We start from the raw sequence: 14369 nt of genomic DNA on the forward strand, positions 1-14369 counted from the left end.
ATGGAAGCGAATGCTTAACGGGGTGGGAATTATGAGGTGTTTTGATAAAAAATACGTTTTCACATTTTGAAATCATAAAATGGGTATCAACCCCTACTATCCTCGCTGCCAACTGTGCTGTCAAAATAAGTTACCTCTTTGTCGATTAACATTGAACTGGCTTGGCTCAAGGCAGATCCGCCAAGGTTAATCAGCATTAAGGTAATGTAAACTCGAAAGCTGTCAAAATTAAACCACCCTGATAAAAAGGTCACCAACTTGGTCACCAATGTAGTTCAATGAAAATCAACAATTGACTGTATCGTTGATGTCTACGAGATGTCAGGTTGACAAAGCTGAAGTAATCAAAAGCGATTCAATTGGATTCTGAAATAAGGCATAAATTATTGATATTATTGTGCACAACGATAAAGCTTATTTTTCTGAGTACAATAACCCTTTTACGACCGCAAAGGGTCTTAATGGATTTTAATTGAATTTTCAAAAATTGACTTCGTGGCCCTTCGTGACAGAAATCATCATATTTGACAGCTCGTTAAAAGGGGATTAAGACCCTTTTCCGATATTCACACAAGATTTTTTTTCAATGATCGCGAATGAATCTTTGAAAGAACTGAATTATGACTCCAACAAACTTTTCATTTAGCTAACATTGTCATTTTTCTACACCGCTAACATTTCAAACCAGTATTGGTGCAACGTAACCCATCGATTATCACCTGCGAGCAGCTGGCTCCTTCTCCCACCCAGCAAAAAAGAGACAGCAGCTCGCGCTCTTTCTCTCCGCATTTCACTCCAGCCGCACAAAAGGCCCCAGCTGTCACACGGCGATTTGGCAACTATCACTCCTCACAAATACACTCGTGCGATTCGCCGATAGAGGGAGAAAGTAACGGTTTCTTCTGAGGCGTACAAATGCCACCTGTCAGTTTAGCTGGAACAGCTGTCAAAAATGACGGATCGGGCGACAGTTTGTCGGACAAAGTGCTGACATCTGGCGGAATGTGATTAGAAACCGGGCGTTTGTCGGACTGGGACTCTGCGATTTGATTTGACAGTTTCGGGTTTCAGCTGTTTCAATAAAGATGGCGGCTAGTTTTACTAGGCGCGTCTTGTTTCACCTTGAAGTTAACAGAAAAGGTTGTTGAATCTCTGAAATAGAAGTCCTTGAAGAATGTAATTAACGATGATGAAGTCGTTCGGAAAATGTAATACAACTTCCTCGTTTTACAAACGTCCTTTGAAGCTCTAGAGGCCCCACATCTGTTTCGCACGATGTGCCGCTATTACGAATTGAAACTGCAATAAAATGGCGTAAAAGCGATAAAATAAATACATATTTTCCGCCAAACGGTAATTGGTTGTTTGTTTACGCCGTGATGGCTACAAAATTGACAGCATCGTCCATTTCCTCGTGCGTTTCGCGCCGAATTTTTATGAATTATGGGCCATTCATTAGGTTTTATTTTGGAAACCTCGGCGCGTACACGTGCGTGTGCGTGAGAAAGTTTAAATTTAGAACGGCTCCGGGTAAAACCCGCCGTAATTTAGTGCAAATCGATGGGCTTTAAATCGAAAGGAAGAGGTGAGTTTGTAAACACCTAAAGGGTTCACAGGTCAGTTCAAAGTGCGCAATTAGATGCGATTGATCAACGGCGTTCGCGACTAATTGAGTTACGACATAACGAGTGCGTTCGGACGCCATTTGCAACTGACAGCACTCTCAAGGCTGTCAGATGAAAAGCGAAAAGCGCGCTCTCACACACGAGACTTGGGGCAGCCGTGGTTAAAATTGGACCACGATCACCTGGTCGAATCTATTTCGGGCAGGCCGAGACGCGAGGATGGTATTTTGCCTTGCCTTTGGTTGTTTGATTTTATTTATTTGTGCAGGTTTGGCGGTCGAGATGTGTGTTGATGGTCGTCGGTCTTTCACAGTTTTTTTTTTCTAAGGCGAGAGGTCCAGTGTCCGAAAACCAAGAAGGCGGGAACCGGTCAGTCCTGGCCACCTTAGACACAAACTTGAACAGCTTCTGGGCTTTATTTAGAACACTTGTGTTGATCTGTTTTGCCCACACTTCACTGGGTGACCAGAGAGTACAACCCCGGAGAGATCACTTGAGTGGTTTGGGGCTATTTATAAATTTATGATTTTAATTTCCTCCTCTAATTTACTGTCGAACTGATGTGAACATCACTCTAAATTTTGGTTCATATTTTTCCTGGGTGCGCATTTGTCACATAATTTGCCCGGAATGTTTCAATTTGCGTGCTCCGGAATGGCTACGGCGAAGTTCCATGCAGGGATGCCAAACGTCCGGATCACTCCAACCGTTCCAAACTGTCACATATTTCCCCCGTTTACACACTACAAAAGCCACAACAACCACTTCCAGCAGGAACTTACGCCGTATTTTTGCGGATGGAATCCTGTCACAGCACACTGCAAACGACACCAGGCCCCAAACTGGCCGCCCGGGTTCCAAACGGGACAAACTGCGCGATCGCTCCTCAGCGAGCCAACGGGAGCAATTGAGCGCACTACCCACAGAAGTGTTATATAACAGACCTCGGAGGGTGCTGTACGACGGTTGAACGGAAACTAGCTGCGCACTGGTGAACAGATCGTCTCCGACTGAGCTGGTCCGTCCACGGTGGCAAGGATCGCCACGGAAGTCGGCAGCTGCGCACGAGCGGCTCACCGTGCGCGCGCAGCTCTCAGCTCGCGCTCGCGCTCACTCTCACTCTCGAAACTCGCTCATCCCGAAATCAGCTCATTTTCCCACGGTGGTTTTCCACGGTCCCAGATGGGCGATTTTCCGGACGCGCGCGTCGCTTAATCCCGGGAAAATCGCGCTCACTCTCGTGAGTGCTCGCGCTTGCGAGCAACGCTGGCTCGCTCTCAGCTTTGCGCGTGGTGTAATTATTTTTACTCGCGATCCCAGGGTCGCCCATATAATATTAGATTAAATGTAATATTATTTTTAAAATAAAGACGAATTATTCATTCGCGGTGCGCGGCAGGCAAAAGAGCCTATTCTTTGAAACGATTTTTTTTTTCCTGCAAAACCACTCTCACTCTTTGGCTGGCAACAATAATTGGCATTGCTACTTGTTTGGTGCCAAGTGGTTGTTGGATGCAGAATTTCGTTTTTAAAAATAGGGTCCCCCGCTCACAACGGGTTTCCCGCCAAGCCACGGTGGCGGCGGCCAATTTTGTGTACAGAACTGCAGCCGAATGCATCAGAACCGAATTATTGCGCGAAAGGTGAATTCGGCCAAATTTTACTTTTTTCTTGGCATTGGATGGGGGGTTGCACCGCGTTTCGCTTTTCAGTCGTTATGTAATTATAAAATTTATTTCTGGCATTTTTGTTGTTGATTCTTCTGGCAACACTGAAGTTGTAGGATTTGATTGACTTTCTATCAGCGTGTCAACTGTCACCTTCTGAGATGCACGCTGAAAATATTTAGTCAATTATCGAATAATTTGTGCTCAAATTATGAGCGAAACCTCAAAAGCGTGTAACTGTCACTCTTCATATTATGAACGCTGAACAAATTCTATCAATTTGGCTTTATAGCCAAGATTGGGCACATTAATTTTACCATGAAAATTCAGTACATTTTCCGAGAATCACTTCGAGCCATTTTATCGCAATCGATCAATGTAAATTAAGCTTCATTGTAACCCCTCCATCTGGGTATGACTGTATCAATTTTCCCGAAATCTAGGTCGACCACATGCAGCAGTGACTGACCTGTGCCGTTTTCCAAACAGACGTGGTTTGCTAGGGAAAACAAAATGTAAAAACATGTAAACAAGCGTAGTTCTGCGTGTGAAAACACACGCTAAAACAACACGAAATTTGACCAAGTTTGATAATTCTGTTTCGATTATCGATGAATGAGTTTTCATTCATCATCGCATAATTTCCCCCTCTCCATTTTCTCCGATGAAGTTTTAATGCTCGAATTCGCTCAGAAAAAATCGACAGCAATATGGAAAACTAATACAGCCCAAAAAAAATGAAACCAATGAAAATTTTACGATTATCACTTTTTAATACACGCTCATTTTTTCCGGCTCACAAGCTGCCGAAAGTTTGATTTGCTGCGCTGAATTTTATTGACCCCCTCCCCCCTTATTCTGGTTTCTTATTTTATTGGAAAGCGAATTTGTGGGGGGTGCGCCGGAAAATCAATCCTAATTTGACCGAATGGGTCATCGTGCGCTAGAGTGGAGCCGGATTTCCACATGGAAATCGTTAAAATCGGGGAAAATTTGCTTCGAGGGGCAGGATGGGGCGTGGGGACCCGTAATAAATAAGTTTTCGACGCTAATTATAAGTTTAACTTGCGGCTCATTAAAATATCGTTCGATTTAGGATGGTGGGCGTGTGTTGGCTCGGAAAATATTGAAGCTAGTGGTTGTGCGAGGAGCAATGTCAAAACTGCAATTTCGGAGCGTTGTAAACAGTTTGAACCGTGGTTTGAACATTGATTTGAAGGCAGTGCTTATATTTTAAAACCTTAGTTTCTCAATTATTCGTGCAAATAACATAACTGTCAAATGTACACGCTAATTCTTAGTTAGTTTCTTATCGTTGATTTTTGGGATTTTCTTATACTTGTGCATAACTTTGATTGTTAGGAACAGATTTTCATTCGTACTGATTTTCCGTGCAAATATCTAAACTGTCACTTCTACACGTTAATTGTAAGTCGAGAAAGTCTAGCTAGAAAAATCAAAGACGATCATACGGAGTAACTCATTTTATATTCAATTTTAGTAAGAAAAACAAAAATTGACCAACCCAACTGACCAAAAAAACCCATCGTCCACAGTGCAGTGGAATTGCAAAAGTCCCAACCGAAACAAAATTCCTGCCCGTGATAGTTCAAATATTGGCCCCGGTGACATTTGAACAGCGAAACCGTTGCCAAAACCTCGCCGCAGGGCCAATTCCGAGAGAGAGCGAGTGAGAGATCCGGTTGATCAAGTGTCCGGCTCAATGTTGGCCAACGTCCTATTTTTGGTTCTAGTGTCTACACCACAACTACAGTCGAGCCACAACTAGTCTTTCAACACTTGGCCACGTGCTGCCAATGGGGCTTGCCTTGAAATAAAGGGGGGACGGAACTCACTCATCTGTGACCGGAGACTCCCCCGGATCACAATCAACACAGTATCGGTTCCCAAAAAAAAAAAAAAAAAAATTTGGTCGACGAGAATGAGCTCGCCGAAAGGGAACGAAAGATTCAATTTACTGGAAACATTTAGGGTGGGTTGATTCGAACCGATTTGGCTCCGGTCCCAGATTTGGCCAACCTTGTGTGTTGTGGCGGAGGCCGCAAGGATTTGCAATAAGTTGTTCGTACTTGAATTTTCTTGTGCTGTGATTTTCCTCGCACACCCCACTACACCATGGTTGGTTGGGTTTACTGGTTGCTTTTTTTGGTTTTGTTTCCCACCAATGCGAGACGGGAACGGGAAATTTATCGGAAAATTCATTGGAAAATACTGATGAAAGAGGTTGAGTGTGTTCCGGATAAGTTGAGGTTTTGGTTGAGTAGATTTTGATCATTTTTATGGATTTAGCATGAACTAAGAAAGTCGATAGAAAGCTTATGATATATAGACGCAATAAAGTTCAAATTTGATAATCCGGACATTGCTTGAAGATTTTTAGCCTGATAAATCTTACTAATCAGAATCTCAAATGTTTAATGATTCCTTTTTATATATCTAGAGTGTTTCGAAAAGGTCCTATAAACATAAGAAAGACAATAGCTTATAGGACCTTTTTTTAAAAATAACTCTAGATATGTTCTATCATTTTCATAGTTTGAACAAAAACATATTATAGAAAAAAGAAAAATCGTTGTTTCTTAAAAACAGAACAAGGATTTTCATAAATTTAATATTTTTAGTTGCTTCCATTTTAATTTTAATTCAAGTGCATAATGGATTCTTGTCGATTAAAAATTAAAATTGAGGACATGTAAAGAGAAAAAAGAATATTTTTAAAATTAGAATGAACAAGTACTGCAGCCAAAAAAAGTTACGCAGTTTGACAACTGACAACTGTTTTTTTTTTGTAATATGAATTCAAGATCGGCTTCAAACAAAAACTATAATAAAATGATAGAAATCAAAATTTAAAAATCTCTTTAAAAAATCTTCATTACATTATTTTAAAATTTTTGAAGTATTTTTCGACTATTGTTGTAAAAAAGTAATAATAAATCAAATTGTGTCAAAATTCTCAAAATGAAAAAATAATAGAATTATTTTTTTCGAAATTTATCAAAAAGATGTTGCATTGAAATAGTCCAGTTTATTTCATTATTCAACGTCATTTTCATGTAACTAATTGATTTTACGCAAAAAATGAACCCAATCATTTAAAGACTGATTAAGGACTCCAATTAACAATTGTTTGACGTCATTAAAATTGAAAAATTAAAATTTTTGTAACATAGGGTAAATGCATTTATTATGGATCTTCATTGATGGAGATTATTATTGAGATTTCTTTTCGATCAAATGCAACATAAATTCTAGAAATTGGTCAGAAATTAACCAAGATACATATCAGGGTGGTTCAAATTTGAGGTTGCGGGGAAAGATATTTTTTCAATTATTGAAATTTTTGAGATTTTAAACAATTTTCGCGATTCATGAAAATATCAAACAAGGCGTATAGATCAACTTCTAGCGATGAATTTGGTTTATAAAATGTTGAAGTTTTGAGCTTTTTAGAATTTTAAAAGCGAAAAACTTTCTTAGAAATTGATCGTACTGACAAATATTTAACTATAATTTATTAATCTGACAATTTCAACCTACACTTTAATTTGTGAATTTTTTGTTTGAACTGTAGTTTAGTTGGTTCAATTTAATTACCGTTATCATTTTATTATCACTTCTAGATTGAGTTAAGAAATCGACTATTATTTAAAAACTATTAAAAGTAACTATTAGATTGAATAAATACTTTGAAATAGTTAAAATGTTGTTTTACAAAGTTTAGAGTCTTTTTGATTCTATTATCAACAAAAATGCCATAATGTTATCCCGGACAGACGGTAATAACAAAATGCATGCCATTTCAATAACAAATACTGTTAAAATAACAAAAAGTGTTATGGAATATTCTTGCAAAATCCATTTTTGCATAATAGTTTAATAACAGTTTATGTTATAATAACAAAATTTGTTATTGGTCTAATATTGGTTCAAAGCCAAAACAACTTTAGAAAAACATTTTTTGTTATGGAAAAATAACTCCAACTATTATTGGGATGATCGGATTAGTTGTTAAAATAACATAAAATAATAACAGAGATTTGTTCGAAGAATAACTAAAAATGTTATTAGTCTGTTATTACAGTAACAATCCAATGACAAAAAATTCATAACGGCGAATAACAAAACTTTTTATAAATAACATAAAATGTTATTGGCCTAGTATTTTCAAATAACAAAAAATGTTATTCCCGCGTTACTTCCGTCTGCTCGGGAACATTTAATCAAATGTATCCAATAAAACTCTATTGTAAAAAAGTTAATTTACAGTTATATTTTCCATTCTTGATAAAATATTGACACTTTTGACTTTTGTAAAAAAATATTGTAAAATGAGATTTGTTTTTTTTTGTATGTGTGTGTTTTTTTTCTCTAAATCAGATTCTTGAATATTCAAGAATATGTTTTGTAATGAAATTTTCAAGATGATTGCAAAACCATCTTTTTGACGTAAACACATTAAAATTACACTACGGATTTACTATTTCGATAATACTGAAATAGTGAACTTATATTGAAATAGCAATTTTAATTAAGAGTTGTTCGGAAACATTTTTTTTTTATTTTCAAGATTTTCATTACATTTTAGTTTAGACTGTGAAAAGTTCATCTATTTTTTTATATTTCAGATGTAAACAAAACTATTTTTACATTCTTGTAATGCAATTGAAATGCATCATGCATCATAAACCAGCCACAAACTGTCTCTGGAGGAGACACATGGTCTACTGATTTTATCGTCCAATAATCTAGGTTATGTGCCTCGGAAGGTCATAAATTAGCTTCAAAATGCAAAGGTAAGAATACTCGAAACCCCACTCGAGTTCGAGAACATTAAAATTCCTAACAACACTGCTGTTAAAAAGTTTATTACCCGCCCGGCAACAAAGTCCGCAAAGATCAAGGCAAAAAATCGGTAATAATGGAACCATCGTCCAACGAAATTTCGGCTCAGAGAAACAAAAAAAGACAACCACACCGGCAACTGGGCCCACAGACATTGCGTAACAATCCACCCAAAAGTGAATAAACGGCTAAAAATAGGTCCCCGTCGTCGGCGACGACTTCGACTTTTCCAAGCTGACGACTTAAGTCATCCTAGTCGTCTAAGGCTAAGACCAAGACTGAAAAGAAGACGAACACGAAGAAGATCTTCCTCCCAAGCCTGGCCCAGTCGAAAGAAGTTGACAAAGGACCAGGCTCCTCCGGGGGCCCCCGTGACTTGCGAGGACTAAAATAGGTGGTCCCCCTCCATTGGGACCATTAAGGGGAGGGGAGGGAGGTCAGCGGGTGCCGCTTGACCGGTGCGGAAAATCGTGAAAAGTGAGAAAATATTTTAAGCTTGTTGTTATCTCAGGCCGTTGTGTTTTCGCGCCAAGTCGTAGTAGAGGCAGCAGCAAATTTTCATATTTCACGCGGTTGGTGACTTTGAGCCGCATGCGCCGCCGCCGCCGCCGGATTTCTACCCGGAGGGTGGTGGCGGGGCGGGACACGGCGTGACGGAAAAGCTGTCAGAAAGGCGAAATTTTCGTTTTGTTGCATAAGTCTCGGTCAGTCCGAAATTTTTCTCACACTTATTTTTTTCGGTGGCGAGGTCGCTTTGTGGAAGATCAAGATTGATCACCGCGGAGTTCACTGAGGTGTCACTCGAGGTATTCCGGCGGATCGGGTGCACCTGTTGGGCCCCGAGGGGTCACCTCGAGACCGATTCCTCAGCGATTGATGCGCAGAACTTGGAGGTCGAGCCAAAGTCATTGGTTCCCCCCCAAGATCTCTTCTTTTTAAAAGAATATTTTTTGAGTTATAGATTCTTTAGAACTATTCCAAAGTCACAAACTTTATCATTCCGAACTCAACTATCGTAGAATTTTTTCAGACTTTCATACATACGGTTCGATGAGAACCATAAGGATCTTCTCTCCGTAACTCCCAACTCTGTTATTTTCGGATCATCTGCTACAACTGCTCCGACAACCGCTGTCCCAGGTCAGCTCCAACAATATCCAAATTTGGTCACGAACTTGTCACACTCGAGTTGCAGCCACTTCTAGAGTTCTTCACCGTCCTCACTCACAGATTTCTCCACAAAATCAACTAGTCAACAGTTTTTCAAAACACTTCCAAAGAACTCCAAAGATTTCCGAGTTTCGTTCACCACGTGGACCACGTGCAAGGTCCTCCACTACCCTCCGCTCCCCAAAAAAAATCCCGGATTATCCCACCAACAGAAGACCCCCCTCGAAATACAGAAAACAAAACAACACGCGGAGCGATTACTCCACAACCTAAAACAACTGACCTGTTCTTGAAAGGTCGAGACAATCGGCACCGGACCCGGCTCGGCGTGTCCTTTTATAAACTCTGGGACCGCGCGCCGCGTCCAAGACCGGGCCCAGCTCAGCCAACCCCACCACCTTAAGCGCGCACACACACACACCGTCTTGAGCTCGTCTGTATGCGTTGAATTATTTTTCCTCGGGAAAAACGCACCAACACCATCATCCGGTGGGGGGTTTCTTTAGATTTTTCTTGATCGGCGCTGAGCGGCGGGAAAATTTGTGCTTTTCGAGCGACGAATTTTGCCGTCAATCTGCATACCTGGGCGCGTTTGTTACCATGGGTCACAAATACAGGCGATGTTGGGGTTTTCTTTATTGTGGTTATTGCGATCAAGTCTTAGACGTTGGTGTTAGGGGACAGGTGCGTTGATCGAACACTAGGGTTGACTTATTCAAAAGTAATTGAAGTGACATTGAGACATTTGTATGAGTCAAATCAACTCTAAACAACCTGATTCCATCTTTAGATGGGATGAATCTAAGAAAAACAACAATCTTATCTGCTTTTTTCTGTCACGTTTATGCACATTACAAAACTTGCAGCAATTATATCTAATAGTGTCATCTCATAGAAAAAATCTAATAAAAAACTAAAATTCTATTTACAAGCCTGATTTTCTAAATTTCGAAACAGTAATTCTACTATCCAGCATTTAAAGGAGATTAATGAATTTATGAAAATATATTTATTCCTAAACTTTTAAATTTATTTACGATCTGGCACCAAAATTGAAAAAAAATCAAGCATCTGCATTTGTTTAATAATGCATAAGTGAGCGTTATACAATGTATTCTAAATAGTTTCACAATAAATTTTACTAAATTTTCAAATAAAAAATAAATTTTAGTAATAACAAAAAACCTGAAATAAAATTTGCAATGGCCTAAGCCATTTTTGCAAAATAAGAACGTTAGTCACATAAGTTGGGACTCATTTGGAAAATGAACACATTTTATGTTTATTTTTCGAAAAAATTATTCATGCAGACAAGAGATGCCAAAACAAATTTTCAAACACATGGTATGCCCCTGTTCGCATAAATGACCCATATCCATTTTCACCGCCTTTGAATTATTGTTTTTAGATGTTTGAATTATTGCCATTTGGTTTAAAAACATTCAGTACTTCGGAAGAAATCAAGTTTTTTTCACGAAAACTTAACACGAAGCCTTATATGTGGGACAAAGTTGCCTTGTGTTTTATCAGCTTGCTGTTTTTGCAAATGGGACATTTATGAAAACATGGGCAGTGATGGAAATAGATCTAAATTGGATATTTTTGGTTTTTCTGTAAGATCACACGATTTTGAACCAAACTGGCATTGAGCTTCTGTCAAGATAATTGTATTTAAAAAATGTTCTGGGGTAGGCCAAACAGTGTTCATATCTGCTTCTATGTAAATCTGCTTAATAATGTCTGAGTACAATAATTTTGAATAAAGAATTTAAAAAATCCAAAATTACCCCAAAATTAATTTGACGGCATGCAGTGTTTTTCATACAAATTTCTGATTAAAAAACGTTTTTGTAATTGATTATATTATCTTTTAATTTTGAATACAAAACCTTAAAGTAAATCTACTCAAACATTTATAAGTACAGTGATCATGAAAAAAAATCCGATAATTCAAAAATTACTAAGAAATTTGTTGCTTACACGGATAAAGTAAAAGATATTTTTTAAATTCTGTTTCAACGAAACTTTAAATTTGTTTTTTTAAATCTTATTTTATCTATTTATAGCGGAAATTTGGCCAAAGAATCCGGAAATGCAGTCCGTTTCTTTTTCTGATTTGAACTTATTTCGTTTAGCAAATCATGACACCTTGAGAGTCTTAAACAAACCCTCTTTATCTACAATTTCGTATTAACTGTTAACTAACTTTAAAAACTTTTCAAAATTTGTTGAAAAATATACGGCATACGGTACTTTTTTGAGGTTTTTTGTACACTTTTCTACCAAGCGTAGTATGATTTCATACTGTTTTACAGGAATTTTTCATTCTATCAATGTTACATTTGTATCTCGGCTTACGATACTTATATACTTATAATCAATGATTGTCAGCAGGACATCAATGTTTGCAAAACAAAATATTTTCTGGTGAAACTCGTTCAATTAAACCATTTATAAGTGATAACAAATCGACCAAGAAAATGATGGGCGACTTAACCGTTAAAATTAAAGTTTGTTCAATAATGCAAATCTTTTTTTTTGAAACGCAATGTTTTCTAGCGCGTATGTCTTTAATTTATAACTGGATTGTCAATTTAGAAATTTAATTTTTAATAAAAGAATAAAAATACTTAAATATCCATGTCGTGCTATATTGAAAAACAAATTAAATAATTTTTAGGCATTTTAAAATTAACCTTCTTCATGTCACCTTTATCGAGTCATAACACGATTCACAATGGAGCAACAAAATTAACCATAATTTCTTCCAAATAATGAGTCTTTTTCGACCTTTTATTTCATTGAATTAGCTGCAAAAATATTGTTTATTCAGTTGATTTTATCCAAATGTATTTTTGAAGCTCTGCACTTTTTCCTGTGATTTTAAAAGGTATTTTTATTTTGAAAAAAAAAAAATGTAAATTCGATTGGAAACCATTCAGGATACATTCTACTATTTTTGTGCATTTTTGAATAAATAACAACGTTTTAATAATTTTTCATTTTTTTATGAACAAAAATCAGTAAAAGACGGAAAACATACCGTCAGTGGGGGTGACTGTTGGTCAAAAAACGATACACCTCTCGTAGTTTTTTTAATAACAAAAATAATTTAAAAATCATCGAAATATTTTTTTTTATTTTTTTTCTTAACATGTCCCCTACACATCCCTTTTAACAGAATTAAGTTTAGATGAGAAGAACCTGAGAAATGGTAAAATCCGTAAAAAATCACTTTCATCCAATCTCACCCCCCAGACCCATTGTCACCCCCACTGACGGTAAAATTCTTTGATATTTTGCACATTTAACTGTAATGATGTATGAAGATTTTTTTTAATGCTTGTGAAAATTAGGCTTGACATTTGAATATTGCTTTATTTTGATTATTTTGCCTCCCCCCCCCCCCCCTCGACCAGAGCCGAGGGACAACAACTTTAAATAAAGTTTGTACCATCGGCACCACAAACCACGTGGACACTTTTTTGGAAATCTCAACTCCCCCTCCTCGTGGACAATTGTCCATACAAAAATGTATGGAGCGTGGACAATCGCCATACCCCCTTAAGGTATCCACGTGGTTTATGGATGGTCCCATCCTAAACAAAACTATTACCAAATGCTTGAGCCATGATTGGGGCCATCCACAAACAACGTGGATTTTTTTTGACAAAACTCTGCAAAATTTCATAGAATTCACGGCAATATTTTTTTTATAAAAAGAAATCGCTTCAGCTCATGATGGGCAAACCCCTTATTAATTTCTAAATGACAAAAATGATGTGTTATTGAGGTTTTGCAGCGCGCCTGTGTTTCAAATGTCGGTTGCGCCAAAATGAGGTTACTTGCCAAAAATCGTATTCATTTCTGCTGGATTGACGAACAAAATCGCTTATTTCTCATGATTCCCTGCATCAATCTTAATGACACTGGTTGCAAAAGACGAGATTTTTGTTTTTGCTTTAAAATAATGAACATAATTTTTTGGGCGCGCAAAAATTTGTGACCTTTTTCTTTAAAAAACATGTTTTGGAACAGGAAAAAATGAGTTTCCCCGTATATATCAATGAAATAAACAGTTAAATAGTTGATAACAGATGTGTTAACGTATATTCAACAATTTGTATTGATTTTTGACAGACTTTCTTGCCAAATAGTCCAAATTACAGTTTTCTCATAGAAAAATCAAACAAATATTGGAAAGTTGTTTACCAAATTGTTGGAAACAATTTTTCTCATCCGAATCCGGCATAAGTTTTATAATAATGTTGATTATGAAGGAAAAAAAAACACATATTTTCAAAAAATCATAGGTTTACGCTATTTGTTCATAGGTGGCGACAATGTGGCAGACATTTTAAAACTATTTTTGCCTTTTTTGGATGAAAAATACTTTTTTTTTTCGGAATTTTGAGTACGCTATCAAATCGCGCGTCCAATTTTCATAAAAGTCCCTTCGACACCAAATTTCCAAATCATTATCGTTTCAGGCTGCAAATAATTGAAAAACACTCTTTTTTCGAATGTTCAAACACGAAATATCGAAAAATTCACCTTGGATTCTTTATCAGGGACTAAGACTTGATTAAATGAAAATATGTTTAAAACGTATCGCTAAGCTATGAGCTAAAAATGAATCGAATGCATTGCTTTGCATTTCTCTTAGAAATGTTGCAACCACCCCATCTCTGCCTAGCACAGGGAAAATGTGTTTCTGCTGTCTTGTATATCAAAGAAAACCCATCTCCGACTAGCTTACATTGTACTAAACCCAGCATCCAACGGGCCCAAAGATCATTTCGAATTCTCTGGCAGATTTTGATTAGGTGCAGTTTTCCATTTTCTCACACACACGCGTCCATACTGATCATTTCTCGTTGTGGTCTCACAAATACAGCCAACCTCATCGGGAGGGAAAATCCACCCGTCGTCAGCTGGTTGGCGACATTCCAAACATGTCTGCGTGAAAAACCACTTCTGATGGGTGATTCTGGTTGGTTCCCTCTCGAGAGGTCTCGTCCGAAGTAAGTTTTTTTTGCTT

General features: G+C 37.6%; 1 protein-coding gene across 5 annotated transcripts in view; it reads right to left on the minus strand.

The window, feature by feature from the left end:
* LOC6051819 (calcium-transporting ATPase sarcoplasmic/endoplasmic reticulum type) overlaps positions 1-9702 on the minus strand; it is a 35913-nt gene extending 26211 nt beyond the window's left edge. For 4 of the 5 annotated variants that reach the window (XR_005278800.1, XM_038265164.1, XM_038265165.1 and 1 more), the window contains exon 1: positions 9612-9702. The gene's annotated coding sequence lies outside the window, so the exon portion shown is untranslated. Of the gene's footprint in view, positions 1-2407; positions 2642-9611 lie in introns of those variants that run through there. The other variant, XM_038265163.1, reaches the window with a different exon arrangement.
* Positions 9703-14369: the final 4667 nt, after the last annotated feature.

The sequence above is a fragment of the Culex quinquefasciatus genome, chromosome 3, assembly GCF_015732765.1.
Source record: "Culex quinquefasciatus strain JHB chromosome 3, VPISU_Cqui_1.0_pri_paternal, whole genome shotgun sequence".
Taxonomy (NCBI): Eukaryota; Metazoa; Arthropoda; class Insecta; order Diptera; family Culicidae; genus Culex; species Culex quinquefasciatus.